Source organism: Dermacentor silvarum, chromosome 3, assembly GCF_013339745.2.
Source record: "Dermacentor silvarum isolate Dsil-2018 chromosome 3, BIME_Dsil_1.4, whole genome shotgun sequence".
In the NCBI taxonomy this organism is placed as follows: Eukaryota; Metazoa; Arthropoda; class Arachnida; order Ixodida; family Ixodidae; genus Dermacentor; species Dermacentor silvarum.
Genome location: NC_051156.1, coordinates 58569369 through 58586493, shown reverse-complemented (window position 1 = coordinate 58586493; position 17125 = coordinate 58569369).

Here is a 17125-nt window from a genome sequence, read left to right as displayed (position 1 = left end):
GGAAAGCTTGCTTGTTGTAAATAAGACGCGCGATAAAGTAAAGCAATTTCATGGTTTTTCTATAGAGTTCTGAAATCAATCCTCCACGATTAGTCAAACATTTCTTGGGCCTTGTCTGTCTGTCACGCGACGTCACGAAAACCGCGATAACTCCCCATCTGATATGACGTGTGCACACTTATTATGCATCATTAGACCGAACAAAATGTAATTATGTGGAATTCCACGCCTTCTTCGCCGTTAGCCCTCCGCGATGGGTCAAACGGTTTCGGGGTGCGCTCACTTCGGCTGCCTGTTATGCGACGCCACAAAACCGTGAAAGCTTATCACGTCAATGTGACATGGAGGCATTAAATATGCATTATTATGCCAAACATAATTGTGAAAGCAAACAAAAGTGACCTCTTATAAACAAGTAAAGCGATTAATTGGGTGGTCGGAACAAAGCTGCGGGCCACCGCCCGAAGCTTTTGTAGCGGTTACCTGAATTTACGCTAGGAGTTGGGAATAAAAAGAGATTGAAATTTAGATTTACGTTATAGGGCCTAACGTACGCGAAACATATCAAACCACAGAAGTAAAACACTGGTGATTAGTTCTGTGTTACTTCAAGTGACGCACACTTACACGATAGATGGCACTATGACGTTAACGAGTTCGCAAAGCCTGACTACTTCCCTTTTCGTTATTCTCTCGAGCACAAATCCATAGATGCATCTGCTCTGCGCCAGTTTCGGGCAATACGTCCTTGATATCTGTAGGGGTTGTGCCAGTTAACACTTATGGCCACTTTAATTGTACTAGCCGGGGTTACGAGATCATTGCATAGGCAGCGTGTCTAAGGCTCACAGGCTACTCGTTGACGTGTGGGCAAGTGAACTTTTATAGGAGTCTAAACCGCCGCCCCATAGCACAATTAAAAACCGCAAACAATAGTGTTTTGCGGAAACAAAAAGATAACGAGATAATTCGTCAGGGTGATTTGAACTCGATCGAACCACCTACCCCTGTAGCAAGAACATGGTATATGCTGCCTGGTATTCATTACGCAGGCAACCACGGATGACCATCTCTTTCTCTTGTCGGCTCGGTGACATACAACTTTTCCCGTTTCGTCGACGCACTCATTAGCTGCATGCCTCGTAGTTAACAATTGGTCAAATAAAGAATTCAAATCACCTATTTATTTTGTATTTGTTTATTATGTAGATATTCTCTCATGTTATACAAAATCATTGCTGGGTGGTACTTTACATGACTTGGCAATCTTAAACACCTTAGAATATTTGGTGAAAATAGTAGCGCAGGAAAAAAGGTGAAAGCATATAAGCTAAGTTCATGACAGAAGCTGCATTTAAAAAAATTAAGCTCTCTATATTGCCACCAGCAGCAGTGGGTACATTGCTAAGAAGCAGGCACGGACAAGAAGAAAGAAGTGCGCGTGCTTCTCCGCCCGCTCGAAAGCCAGCTCCCAGCGCCGTGCTTTTCAGGAGCCGCTACCCTCAATAAACGTCGCGTCGCCCGTTCTCTCAGAAGGCAGGTGACAGTATGGCTTTCATAAATTATGAAAAAGCATTAGGCTCAGTAGAGATACCAGCAGTCATAAAGGCATTGAATCAAGGAGTACAGCAGGCATATGTGAATATCTTCGGAAATATTTGCAAAGATTGCACAGCTACATTGCTTCTCCACAAGAAAAGTAGAAATTTTCCTATCAAGAAAGGGTTCAAGCAAGGAGACACAATCTCTCCAATGCTATTCACTGCATGCCTAGAAGAAGTATTCAAACCCTTAGACTGGGAAGGCTTAGGAGTGAGGATCAACGGCGAATATCTCAGCAACCTCTGGTTTGTAGAAGACATTGCCCTGTTCAGCAACAATGGGAGCGAATTACAACAAATTAATACGGACCTTAACCGAGAAAGTGTAAGAGTGGTGTAGAAGATTAATATACAGAAGACAAAGTTAATGTTCAATAGCCTGGCAAGTAAACAAAAATTCAGGATTGCCAGTCAGCTTCTAGAGTCTTTAAAGACAAACGTTTATCTTGGTCAATTACAGCGGACCCTGATCACGAGAAGAAAATTTACAGAAGAATAAAATTGAGTTGGAGTGAATACGGCAGGCATTGCAAAATCCTGACTGGTAGCTTACCACGGTCGTTGATAAGAAAAGTGTACAATCATTGCATTCTACCGGTGCTAACTTATGGGCCAGAAACTTAGAGGTTAACAAAGGAGTTCGAGAACAAGTTAAGGACAGCACAAAGAGTGACATAACGAAAAATGTTAGGCCTAACGTAAAGAGACGGGAAGAGAGCGGTGCGGATGAGAGAACATGCGCGCATAGCCGATTTTCTAATTTACATTAAGAGGACAAGAAGCAGCTGGGCAGTATTTCTAACACTTAGGATGGATAACCGGTGGACTATTAGAGTTACACAATGGGTACCAAGAAAAGGGAAGCGCAGTCGAGGACGGTAGAAATTAGGAAATTTGCGGGCGCATGTTGCAATCAGCTAGTGCAAGACAGGGGTACTTGGAGTTTGTTGGAAGAGGCCTTCATCCTGCTGTGGACATAAATATTGGCTGATGATGATAATTAATCGCTTATACGTTACGTTCGCTGTCGCTAACCTCGGCTCCTTGCCAGTCGACGAACGCCGTCTCCGTAATGCTTCACTGCAACAATTGGCATTTGAGATTAGCTCGTTACCATTTCTTCAGGATCCCTACCGTAACTATCAGGAAATCAGGATGCAATGCAGATTGTACAAGTGGTTTTATTTTCAACCTCGTGTAAGCTTCGAAAGTATATTATTATTGCAAAAGGACATGTTATAACTTTTTTGTGGTATCTGTGCACTGTTGAAGTGTAATCTGTTTATTTGTATATATAGTATAGTATATGCGTGTGTTAGTGTATCTGTGAATATGTATATGTGCAAGAATATGTGCATGTCACTTGTATGTGATATTATTGGCTATATTTTATCATTATTCTTATTCATATCCTGAATGTCACCACTGCTAACCGTTTCCAAGTTGCCCTGGCCCAGTCAAGCTGTCAAAAAACAGCTTTTCGCCAGGTATCCCTACCAGAAATGTGTATTACTTTCTGGAAAATAAAACAGAAATGACTGAATCAATGACTTCCTTCAAAATTCAAAGAACTGCTGATCGTAGTTCAGGTGAGATTTAATGACCTAATATGTATGCTCGTAGCATATGCCACATAAATTATCCAAATTAGAAAGCGGTCTTATTGCTGATAAGCTACATAATATAGTGGTAAATGAGACTTGCCTGCATCAAGACGATGGAGAATCTGAAAAAACACCCCAAGTTTACAGCATCTTTCTTTATGAGAGAGATGCAGGGGAAGGCCGAGCTGCATTATTATACAGCGAGTCATTGGGCATGTCCAGATTACCTGATGCCTGAGACTTAGAAGGCGTTATAGTTAAATATTTCCTAATAAAATTCATTTAGTTGTCGAGGGGTTATACAATCCTCCGAACTGCGACATGTTTGCAGGAGAGAGAAGTCCGTTTGACAGTGCAGAAGTTGGGGGGCCTTGCTGCGATTTGCCACGCTTTTCTAAGCAGTCTTCTTTGTACTGCATGCAGCTGCAGTAAGTCCCAGGGCATACAACAATGCACATGGGGGCCGTCATAGAAATTATGTAGAAAGCCGTGACGGCGCCCCCCGAACCAGTGGGCAGAGAAATGACAAAGCACACGTGGAAAGTGTGTTTCATTGAAGTGAGCGGTGGCGGCGGGTCTTTAATTTTGGGAGGAATATAATTGCGCTGGATGCGGCTTTTTGAACCCGTGTTGCTGCAGATTGCCACGAACCGATAACTGTTTGCTCAAGTAGGCATGGCGGAGGGCAATTTACCGGCAGCGAGTGACTGAAAACGCTTGCGGTGTTTGACGAATGAGTGTTGCTCCCATAGGGGTGGGGGAAAGCCGACACAGTTAAAGAATGTCTGCGTTTTGTTGGGTTGTTTAATTGAGCGAGACTGAGACCTTAAATACAGGCGCCCGGCATGAGACGGGGAGAGTTGCCTGGACGGAGGTTGGCCAGACGATTTGCTGCGGAAATAACACTGTCCTCCACCAGACGCTGTGTCTTCCTTCGCATTGCCGCCGTGAACTCTGGCCATCGAGAGGCGCCATCTCAGACCACCACAAACCACGAACATCGATCCCTAGGTGGCTCAATGAATTTTAGGATTCAAATAAATTTTGTTCTTGTAATTCATCCTCAAACTCAGGATTTCTATTTTGCATCAATAAGTCAGTTTAATGACTTTCTAGAAGCTCTCGCTAGCCCCTCTCAACGATTTGTTGATATACTCCTCTTAAATCATAATCATCATCAGCCTATGGGTATGTCCACTGCAGGATGAAGGCCTCTCCCTGCGATATCCAATTACCCCTCTCTTGTGCTAGGTGATTCTAACTAGCACCTGCAAATTTTCGAACTTCATCACCCCACCTAGTTTTCTGCCGTCCTCGACTGCTATCGGCTATCCCAGTTTGTTCTCTGATCCACACCACTCTCTTCCTGTCTCTTAACGTTAGGCCTAACATTTTTCGTTTCATCGCTCTTTCTGCGGTCCTTAACTTGTTCTCGATCTTCTTTGTTAGCTTACAAGTTTCTGTTCTATATGTTAGAATCGGTACAATGCAATAACTTGGCACTTTTTTCAACGACAGTGTTAAGCTCCCAGTCAGGATTTGGCGATGCCTGCCGTATGCACTCCAACCCAATGTTATTGTTCTGTAAATTCCCTCCTAATGATCAGGGTCCCCTGTGGGTAATTGACCTAGATAAATGTACTCGTCCACAGACTCGAGAGCCTGACTGGCGATCCTGAATTCTTGTTCCCTTGCCAGGCTATTGATCATAACTTCGTCTTCTGCAGATTAATATTCAACCCCACTCCTGCACTTTCTCGGTTAAGGTCCTCCATCATTTGTTGTAATTCATCCCCATTGTTGCTGAACAGGGCAATGTCGTTTCCAAACCGGAGGTTGCTGATATTCGCGGTTGATCCTCACTCCTAAGCCTTCCCAATCTAAGCGCTTGAATACTTCTTCTAGGCATGCAGTGAATAGCATTGGGGAGATTGTGTCTCCTTACTTGAACCTTTTCTTGATAGGCAACTTTCTACTTTTCTTGGGAAGAACCAATGTAGCTGTGCAATCTTTGTAAATATTTCCGAAGATATTCACATAAGCCTCCTGTACTGATTCATTACGCAATGTCTTTATGATTGCAGTATCTCTACTGAATCAAATGCATTTTCATAATCTATGAAAGCCATATGGAGAGGTTTATTGTACTCCGCAGATTTCTCGATAATCTGATTGATGACATGGATGTGATTCATTGTAGAATATCCCTTCCTGAAGCCAGCCTGTTCTCTTGGTTGATTGAAGTCAAGCGTTGCCCTGATTCTATTGGAAATTTGGTTGGGGAATATATTATACAGTACAGACAGCAATCTCATGGGTCGATGATTCTTCAACTCTTTAAAGTCTCCCTTTTTGTGGATAAGTGTAATGTTGGAGTTCTTCCAGCGATCTGGTACACATAAGGTCGTGGGGCATTCCGTATAAAGGGCCACACGCTTTTCAAGCATGATATCTCCACGGTCTTTTAATAAATCGACTGTTATCCCATCTTCCCCAGCAGCTTTTCTCCGGTTCATGTCTTGCAAGGCCCTTGTAACCTAATCACTAATTACAGAAGGAGCCTCTGTATCCTGGTCATCACTACTTCGAATGAAAGTAGCCGGGCTGAAAGGGTCTGTGGATGCACTTGCTCCCAAAGATACCCAAGAAACCTCCCGCTCCAGTATCAGGTCAGCCTGTCACAAAACTCGGGGTGTCCTCCTTCCTAGACGAGGATCTTCTAAGAATGTGGCCCAAGTTTAGCGTTGCCCGAAAATTGGATAGAACAGAGACCTACCTCTCGTTAGAAGAGCAGCCAGCAAGGCGACACAGCCCGATAGCGACCGCATTCTTTTCGAATCCGCTGAAGCGCTTCCTGACGTCCATTGAACCTGCCCATGCAGTGCGGTCTCGTTCCTACGCGACAACGACTCGAAATTGATTCAAGCATATAAGGAAGGTGATTTTGTAGTAGCCAATTCCGGGACGTACCGACAGTTGGCGCAAAGGTTCTTCCACGACATTTTCAAGTATCCCGTGAATTTCCAACCAACAAAGACCAAGAAGCTCGCCATCGAAAGTTGCGAAAAAGCAGGACCTACGAAGCTGGCAGCCACGCTCTAGAACTCAAAAGAGCTTTGCCTTTCAGCTTTTTTCACGGCGGTAACCCAAAAGGAGCGCACCCGCTTTAGGGTCATTGTTTCTGAGGCTGGAACTTGGCAAATGTGTCTGGGGTGTTACCTGCTAAACTGTTTGTCGTTGTTAAAAGTCAAAGATCCGTTTTTGGTCCACAGACCTTCAGAGGTTTCTCTGTACTTGGCCTAGTCTAGCCCTTCGGAATGTTCGCCTTCTCAGTGGACATAAAGGATAAGTTTTATTCCCTTCCCCAAGATGACCTGGCCACCGTGGTACAGGAGAGCATCGATGAGCATGTCTTGCGCGATGAGGGCATCGATGAGCGTCTTGCGCTTCCAGAATGCTATCGGCAACAGTGTTGCCAATATTTTTTGTGTTTGCTACGCCTTTAGTTATGCTCCCCAGTGATTAGGCAGAATGAGCAGTTGTTTGTGCAAAAGAATGGAGTCTGCATTGGCTCCCGTATCGCTCCAATTTTGAGCAACCTTCTCCTCGCACACTACGATAGGCTCCTGCAGGATCTCCGGGAACACGTTGGACCACTAAAATTGATCCGCTACGTCTATGAATTCTTGGTTTTAATCAGTGTCAAACCAGCAAGAAGCCCCTGTCCAAGTAGATCAACAACTGCCGGTAGAAGGCGTAATCCGCTTTCGTGACCTGCAGCTCCACCTGAGCCCCAGCCACATTTGCTGGGCATATGCCTCTCGCTCCAAGAAGCACCTACTTCCCTACACGTCAGGTCACTCGAGAATTGTGAAGCGTGCCATTGCACTTGGAGCCCTCAAAATTCCCTCTATCGCTCCTGCCATCATGAAATTCAACAAAGCGACAACAGCAAACTTCAGCGCTTGAGAGGAAGCGGCTACCCGGAAGACCTACTTTGTTCCTTGTTCGAAGTTCTTGCCAAAGAGATCAGAAGTCCCAGGGACAAGGTGAGGCCTGAACTCGACAAAACAAAATTATCAGTTATCCCATACGTGCACGACGTTTCCCACAGAATAAAAAAAAACCAGCAGGACGAGCCGGTGTTCGTTTTGGTTTCTCAGCCCCCAACAGACTGGGCTCATTATGCAGGAAAGTGAACGCCCGCCACCCTACAACAGTTCCCGCAGCAAGAATCACACCTTCGTCTACAAGATTCCCACCTCTTGTGGCAGAACGTACATCGGCCAGACCGGACGCTGTCTCAACGAAAGATTGCGGGAACATGCGTATAACGTCAAAAACAAGAATGGAAGCAATTTCCCTATCCTATGCGCCAAGTGCGAGTGCAGGCCGGTGCTTGATGATACTAAGGTACTGCGCCGTCATCGACAGTCAAGCACGGGCAATTTTTGAAACTGTCACGATGATGCGCATAGGCCCGTTATGCGTCAGCTCCCCTTCACTCGTTCTCACCGACAAGGAATACTGATATCTACTTGACTTATTATATGATTGTTAGTTTTACCTTCAGACCTAAGCGCGACTGGCATCTAAACCGCGTCTCTTTTTTCTTTTGTTTTGTTTCCCTTTCACCTTTCCATTTCAAGCTATATAATTTGGCACACACAATAAAGCTTGGCTGCTCTGGTACTGTTTAGGTCAGTATAGAATCCTTGCTCCGCTTTTACAATGTAATCGAAATTGCTTACGATATTGCGCTGCTTATCTTTCAGTGCATACAGCCAGCCTTGTGGTATGCCAAGTTTTCTTCGCACTCATTTCATGCTGCATCCATATTTTACGGCTTCCTAAATCTTTCCCACTGTTATAATTTCGAATATCTCTTACTTTTTCTTGTTGAACAGTTTTGCCAGTTCAGCGAATTCTATCTTATCTCTAGAGTTTGACATTTTCATGCTTTGTCGTTTCCTTATTAGGTAATTTGTTACTTGGGAGAATGCTGGTTGCCTTGGTGCCTTACCTCCCACTTCAATTGCTGCTTCTGATATCGGCTTAGTTAACGTTTGATGCATTACCTTCTTTCTTCTTTCTGTTCTAAAGCTGCCTATTTGTTTGCGAGCACCCACCTGAATTGGTCGGCTTTTACACTTACTGCGTCTAGGTCAGCCCGTTTCTTCTTGACTAATTTTACGCTCTCTCGCTTCAAATACAGACAAATTCTAGGCCTCACTACTCTATGGTCATTGTACTTTATCTTATCTAGCACTTCTACAACCTGCACTGTGCTGGGATCGACCGAGAGTATGAAATCTATGTCATTTCTTGTTTCTCCATTAGATCTTTTCCTGGTCCACTTCCTGTTGCTGGTCTTCTTGAAGAAGGTATTGATTATTCGAAGTCTATTTCTTTCCGTGAATTCTACCAACATCTCTCCTCTAGTCTTCCTAGAATCGATGCCGTATTTGTCAATCGCTTGTTCACCAGCCTGCTTTCTCCCACTTTTCCAATGGTGTCGCCCATGACTACAGTATACGGAGTTTGCACTTTCCTCATCGCTAATTCAATGTCTTCATAAAACTGCTCTATCTCTTCATCATCGTTACTGGAGGATGGGGCGTAGGCTTGTACTACTTTTATTCTATACCTCTTATTCAGCTTTATTACGGTGACTGCTACAGTCCGATTTATGCTGTATAATTCATCAATGCTGTCCGCTATGTCCTTCTGGATTAGAAATCCTACCCCGTGTTATGTCTTATCTGGAAGACCTCTGTAGCAGAGGACGCGGCCGTTAGTCAGCACAGTATAAGCCTCACCAGGCCTTCTAACCTCACTAAGGCCAATAATATGACAATGACTTTATTTCCAATAAACATTGTTGGGGGTCCTCCAGGCAAAAAGCTGCGACATACAGCTTGAATGTGCCTGAAGGCCCTCACATTGCAGCAGTAAGTCCCCTATCGGCATACGTACAACATATCAAACACTCATTTGTTAGGATAAACAATTAAAGTGTAGCAGACAAAAATGGAACATGTAAAGCAACATTAATCTTTTCAGAAAGTTATATAGCCTTTATAAAATAATGAATTACACTAAGTGAACAACAAAGCTAAGACGCGTTTTGTATTATACATCCCAAATGATGTCTATCAAATTTCAAAAATAAGCACAACAATCAAGATGTCTAGGATGCGCCACATTATGATACATTGGATTATGAAACACAGTGCAAACGCATAATACATACAGTAAAGAATGTCCCATGCAATGCCTCATATTTCCTAAAACAGCCCTGCTAAGCTAGCCTCACTCGAGAGCGTTCGTTTGTTGATCATTGCCAGGTTCAGTTTCCACTTACACATTCTGACAGAACTTGTTAGTGAACCCACCCGCACTCACCATAATAGCAAGTCTATCTTGAATTAAAGCTTTGATTTGGGCGTGTTGGTTCAAAGCTGAATGACAATTTCCTCCGCCGAGATCATTCGCTAAAGGTCGTTGACGGTACGTCAGATCGCAAGATAGCATGCTTACCAATGGAAGTGCGCTCTGATTTTAAACTTCAGAAAAAGAAACGATAATTATTTCTCCAGCGCTAGCGATATCGACAGGCTAGATGCACTGGGTAGTTAACTTTCAGAACTCTATGTGGCACCGACGATGCCTCCGTTGAGCAGTTATGGTGTTTTTTATGGACTTGGTCTTGCGATGTATAGATAATATCGTTATTTAAAATAGTCAGAGCCCTGCCACTACTGTGAAGATGGAAGCCAGTGAAGCTGTGACGATGGTGGGTCTGCTATAATGAATTTATATATTATCATTATGGACTATATTGAGCGAATACAGAGACATACACTCAAAGATCCCGGTGTTCATCATTTATTTTGTAACCATGGTAACCATCGCCTTGTGGTCAGTATGGTATACGGCGAGTGGCTTAACATAACCACGAAAGCCATACCGAGTCCAAGAGGCAACTGATGACGTCACTAGGGAAATGGCTATGTCAAGAGAGATTGCGGCACATTTGTTGGTGGACTATTACGTTTTGTCACTGACGTTTCGACACGCATCATCATAGACTAGCGTTTGGGCAACAGCGTTCATCGCTACGGTGCATTGTTCTTGTCTCTTTGGTTCTCACATGTGACAAGAGTAGTTCAAGGGCGTGTTATAGGTCCCCGAGCCCACAGGGGTATGTGCCATTGAGCTTCGACCCTTTCTGCACTATCACTAGGATCGGCCCACATGACAGTGAGTGAGTGAGTGAGTGAATGAAAGAATTTTATTGGAGGTCTGGCGAGGACGCGAACTCGTCGCGCACCCGGCAAGTCCCATGTCGGGACCGGCAGGTCTAGCCCACCGGCCCGGTCGCGGATACGCCGGACAGCCGAGATTTGCTTGTCTAGAGCGGGGCTACGGAGACGCGAGTCCCACTTCTCCTTCCTGAACTTAGGTTATCTCGAACCGCACTCCCAGAGCATGTGTGTTAAAATAGAGGTCTGCCCGCAAGACGGGCAGCGTCGTCGCGATATACGTCAGGGTAACCTTCGTGTAGAATCGCCAGACGCGGATATGGGCCGGTATGTAAGAGTCTAAGAGAAACGGCTTGCGCCCTATTCAACTTGGGGTGAGGGGGTTGACAGACCCTTCTAGACATTTACTAGAATTTCATAACGTCGTCGTGAGCAGCGGGAGCGTCCCTGCGGCCGTAAGGGGGAGGGGATTCGGCGCTAGTTACAGAGGAAGTGCGGTCGGCGAGGTTGCGCAGAGCCTCGTGAGCAGACTCACTGAGGTTCAGGGAGCACCTTCAACCGACCCTACGTGACAGGGACACCAGTGAATCGAATGATGCGTGAGAGCATCCGGACTCGAGACGCTAACAAGACGATCAGCTTGCTCGGCGATGCGACCCTTTTTAAAAGCCCTAACTGCTGTTTTAGAATCGCTATATTTCTCGGACCCACGACCAGGGCGAGAGTGGTGGCGTATTGCTCGGCGACTTCGGGGTATGAAGTGCGAGTCGAAGTGCTATTGGAAATCTTGGCGATGGAGTTAAGCACGACGACGGCAAAGGTCTTCCCATCGCTGTACCCTGCGGCGTCGACGAAGCTTGGTCTCAGGCCTTGTTGCTTGATCTGTCTGAGGATCGCTACTGCCTTCACGTTGCGTCTACGCTCGTTGTGGACGGGATGGACGTTTCCGGGCACGGGGACCACTTCGAACTTGTCTCGAATGCACCTAGCGATCGGGGTACTGGCCCTCAAAGATAGCGCAAGGTGGTAACCCAGCTCTTCGAGGATGCTTTTACAAGCCGCTGTGATGGTCAGGCGAGCGAGTTTCGCGCATTCTTGGGCTTCGGCAATCTCCTCGGCGGTGTTGTCTACCCGAAGCTTGAGGAGATCCTCGGTATTGGTCCTGATGGGTAGCCCGAGAGCCCTTTTGACTACTTTGCGAATGAGAGCGTTGAGCTTGTGCTGCTCCGCTCTGTGCTAGTTGTGCATAGAGATAGTGTACGTGTAGGGGCATCGCACGATGGCGTTGATCGGCCTCAGGAGATTGGCTTTTTTTGGTGTCTGCGATTCTGCGAGCAAGGCGGAAAGCGTTGTCCGTCATTGCGATGATCTTGCGGAGAACCGTTCCGTTCCCACCGTTGAATTCGACAAATATGCCCAGGACCCGAATGACGTCGACCCTGGGTATCACCCCTGCCCCCCCACCCCCCCATAACAAGTTGGAGTAGGATACAAGTAGGAGAATGGCTGCTAATCTTAGGGTTTGCCCCCCCCCCCATCTCTTTTCTCTACAGCAGAAGCTCCAACTTCGCGGGAGGTGGGGGGGGGGGGGCATCGACGTCCGGTCGGGTGGAGATCGCCTCCTGCATGGCTTCTTCGACTCTGCCCTCGCAGCCGCCGGAGTACCAGAGGGTGATGTCGGCGGCATAGATGGTGTGGTTCACGTCCTCGACACGTGCCAACGTCTTGGAAAGGCCAATCATTCAGACGTAAAACAGTGTGGGGGAGATGACGGCGCCCTGAGGAGAGAACCCGTCCTCCGAGGAGCACATCCTCAGAGCGGAAGTCAAAAATGCGGAGCTTGGCTTTCCTGTCCGTTAGCAAAGATCTGACGGAGCTGTGGAATCTGGAATTGAGACCCAAGTCTGGGATAGTCGTGACGATGAAGGTGTGGATCACGTTGTCGAAATCCTTCTCGTGGTCCAGACCGAAAAAAACCTTGACGTCTCTGGAATGGCCGTCCACGACCTGATGCTTGATTAGTTTCATGACATCCTGCGTCTAGAGTCCGGCGCAGAAGCCGATGATGTTGTACGTGTAAACCTCGTTGTCATCGAGGCACCCGTTGAGCCTGTTGAGGACGACGTGCTCCATGACCTTGCCGATGCAGGACGTTATAGAAATCGGCCTGAGATTCTCGATGTTCGGGGCCTTGCCGGGCTTGGGAATGAGCACCGTGCAGGCCGTCTTGCATTCTGCAGAAACAACGCTGCTCTTCCATGACTCGTTGATCTTGTCGGTTAGAAAGATAATCACTGGGTCGTCGAGGTTTCTCAACATTCTGTTGTTGACTCCGTCCGGACCCAGCGCAGAGTTGCGGTTGAGCGCGAAAATCTCATGGGCAACGAAGAAGTCATCGTCCAGCTTGAGGCAACGGCCTCGGTAGTCCGGAAGTTGGGTTGCCGAAACCCCATCGCGCCGGACGGGTAGGTGCTTCTGTATGAGTTTGGAGACGAGTTCATCGACTGTGTGAGACCTGGTGGCTTCGTGAAGGGCCCGTGCCAACGTATGTTTCTTTGACTTGGAGCCGCTTTCTGCACAATCACCAGGATCGGCCCACTTTATTCTTGCATGCGTCGTTTTGTCCACGGTAGCGATGCGCCAGAACCTAGCCATATACACCTTAACTGTAAAAAAATAAGAACGGATCATAGTACAAAACTCGAATTCTTGGACGACAAAGCATATTGCGTGAATTGTGCGTAACCTTAAACAACCAGGTAAGAATCACAAGCAGTATACTTCGCTCAACTATGCAGATAAGATTGCCGAGGTGTGCGTCATGTTGAAAAACGGCATCATAGACGCTAAAGAAAATTTTCAGAGCCTACGCAAGAAAATATTTCTGGTTTCACACCCGGACTAATTTGGTCACCACAAGAGAAGTTTGTGTCTCGTCTATGCATAAAGAATTAAGTCATAGATTATGTATTTGAAGTTTTGCAGGCGCTAGAAGATTATTTCAGCGCTGTAGTTATAGAAGATGAAGCGCCTGGTGTTGTGATTTTCTAGAATTACCACCTCTTGACGACATACGCATTTACGGAGATGGTGTACTAGCACTTTGATTAAATCTGGACGTAAAGAAATCATCAGTAAGTTCTTAAATACAAAACGCTTTTCTAATCAGGTACGCTTTATGGTGTTGAAAACATCCGAGTTTACTATTTATTAAGTCAATGGCGCGCGTGGAGCTTCCCAATGACTGGAAATATGCAACAATCCCCCTATACCTAAAGCTAATAACCGTTCAACTCTTTTGTCTTACAGCCCTGTACCAATTTTATCTAGCTACATAATAGCACCATAACATATCGCATTCAAGCATATCTCTCTGGTCCTCGAAATAAACCGCATCATTACCAACCTTCAACGCGGACTCTGTCACGAAAATTCCACAGTAATGCAACTCCTAATCTCAACTCATGGTCTTGCGGCCGCGTTAGACAGAAGTAATGAATTTAATATTTTTCTAGACTTCGAAGAAGTATTTTACCGGTTATCAAATTCTAAACTCTTGCTTAACTAAAGCGAATCCTAAATAAACTTGTCCTTGTTTGCTTGAACTGAAGCGTACCTTTCGTGCAGATAAGTGTAAACATCCACGGCACTACCTCTTGTTTCACCCCATTCATGTCCGGAATACCTCGGAGATGAATTCTGGGCACTCTTTTATTTTTTTTGCTCTTCATAAATGTCATTGCTCATAACATCCTTGTTAAAATACCGCTTTTCACAGACACTTATGTACGATATTATGAAATTTCTTGCTAACGGGGATCAGGCCATATTGAACGATGCATTGACCTACATAGAGCAATGGTGCTCCACGTCGCAGATGTCTCGAATATCCTAAAGTGCGTAGCGATGACAGCTACTAAGAAAAAAAACACGAATGTTCCCATACAGACTAGCCAGCCAACCTTTCAGTGTTTTACATAAATATAAGTATTTAGGAGTAACTATGACTTCAGAGCTACGGTGGATTGAGCACGTAAGGTATGTTGAAAAAAAAACGGGGACCAAGGGCGCTATAACTTAAAATGATTCCAAACTGTTTTGATTCAGACTTCAGCAATGAGCCTCCACGATTGGTCAAAACATTTTTCGGGCCACTGCCGACTTCGCCTGTCTGTCACGCGAATTCATGAAAACCGTGTTAGCTCCCCATCTGATATAACGTGTACACACTGATTATGCATCATTAAGCTGCACAAAAGAAAAATAATCATTCCTGATTAGTCGCCTTTTAACAATTTGCCCTCTGCTATTGCCGTAATGTTTTCGGGCTGCGCCCACTTCGCCTGTCTGTCGCGCAACCTCACAAAACCGCGAAAACTCACCGCGTCAAACTGACGCGTGCGCGAAAAAATGCATTAATGTGCCGAACGAAACTGAAAATTTTTCTGAATAGCCAGAGACTGCCCCGTTCCGAAACGAGTAGAAGATGGCTGTAGAAGGAGGCAGATCGCTCACGCCCTCGGTACGCGCACCTGCCGGTGAGCATGTATTTATTTGCGCATGATAAACCTTTTTGCATGGCAGTAAAATGTTATCGAGCCCTTTCGGCACGCATACGACATCGCTTTGCCAACTCTTCCTTGCTGAGGATCCGTTTTAGCGGCATTCTTATCCGGCCGTTGCACGCCGCCGCGATTTTCGACCAGCCACCGCAAGCTAAGTAAGGCGAAGCGGTCCAATCGGGGAAGCCGCACCACCCTCTTCATTTTCACTGTGCTGCCCCGGCCTCATCGAACCCTCTCCACTAGAGCGTGCTCCTCGCCTCTTGTCAGCCAATTATATAAGAAAAACCGCTCAGTGTAGACAATGTTACTCGTTTTGAAAGCGAACAAAGGTGACCTCCTATAAACGAGGAGAGTGTTTGATTGGGTTGTTCAGACAACGCTGCGTGTCACCGCCCGATGCTTGCGTCGGTGGTTACGCAAATTTGACGTCAGGAGTTTGGAATCAAAACAGTTTGGAATCATTTTACGTTATAGCGCCCCAGATTCACAAAGTGTTTGTTTCGTAAGTTCGCTTTGCCATTGGCCGGCCGCATTCGCTAATGATATGTCTGGCATTCAGATTGGCTCAAATTCATTCTTACGAAAAAGCTAAGCACAAGATGTTTTTTGTGAATTCGGGCCCAGGGTTTCAGACAATTAGGCTGCCTATGACGATCATTTGTTCATTCGACCTATGAGATAAACCTTTTGGCGTACAAAGCTTTTTTTGGACTAGTATTAGAATACGCAGCATCTGTATTAAATGTGTTCCGTGACGGTCCATTCGTAGCCTCTACGGTCGATTTCTGGGATGCCGCGTATTTTTTGCCCATGAGCGTATACGGCGCATGTTTAATATTACACCGCTAGAATTTAGGCGAAAATATCGCGATTACTTATTGTTGTATAAACTAAGTCATAACCACTTACTGTCGGCTGGAACGTTCGACGTGCCTCGCCCTAACTTGCGTAATCCCAACATTTTCTACGTTAACTCCTCTTGCAACTCTAAAGCTATAACACGTCTTGTGACAAAAAAATACCTTGCGTTACGATATTGATTTCCTCAGTTCATGCATTTGCTCATTATCTGATTTCTGTCAATGTAATTAAATTGTTGGAGTATTTTAGCACTGTACTTTCAGGTTTCCTGTTTTTTTCTGTTCATTGCGTAACACACGTGCACCAATACTAAGGCCTAGAGCTGTTCTTGGACACTTCCAGAAATAAATGAAATAAAAAATGAGAACAAACGAAATGAAATGATAACGCATCTGCATCCGTCAACCCGCTGCCTGCACGGTAGTAAACCTAAAAATCGGACTGCTGTAGTTCGTTTATCCAGCGCGCCAGCTTTCCTCTTGGCCCCGACTGACCGAGGAGATAGGTCAGAGCCTGATGGTCTGTATACAGTTTGAATTTTCTCCCGTCTATGTATGATATAAAGTATCCCACGGCCATGAAGACGGCAAGGGACTCTTTCTATGTAGTAGTGTTGTTCAGCTGAGTAGCGCTAAACGTGTAGGAATAGTGCCCAACCACTCGGAGCTGTCGGTTTAGGGGAAAACTGCAGTCCCTCTGATACAGCACTGCCCCTGTACCGTAGTGTGATGCATCAGTGTTCATCTCGAACGGCAGGCTGAAGTCAGGTAAACTTAGTACAGAGTCAGACGAGATGCGGCGCACTAGTTCATGATAGACCTATTCGCACTAATCAGACCAAATAAAAGGTACATCCTTATTTTTCAGGCACTTTGTCATCTTTGCAAAATCCTCAATGACAGCCCTGAAGTGGCCTGGTAGTCGAAGAAAAACTCGCAGCGAATGAAGGTCATGCGGCTTCATAGGTGTGGAAATTCGATGTACGGACTCTCGTTCGGTACTTTTGGTAGCACCGTTGAACACTCTACCGAGAAAAATTACCTACGGCTGCAAGAAATCACTCTTTTCATTTATCTTCAGATCGGCATTGCTCAGTGCTTGTAGGACCTTCGCCATGTGTTCGCTGTGCTCCAGCTCAGACCTCGAATACACGATGATGTCATGAATGTAAACATTGCAAAAAATTCCAATATATTGCATTAGAACACAGTTCATAATCTTCTGAAACC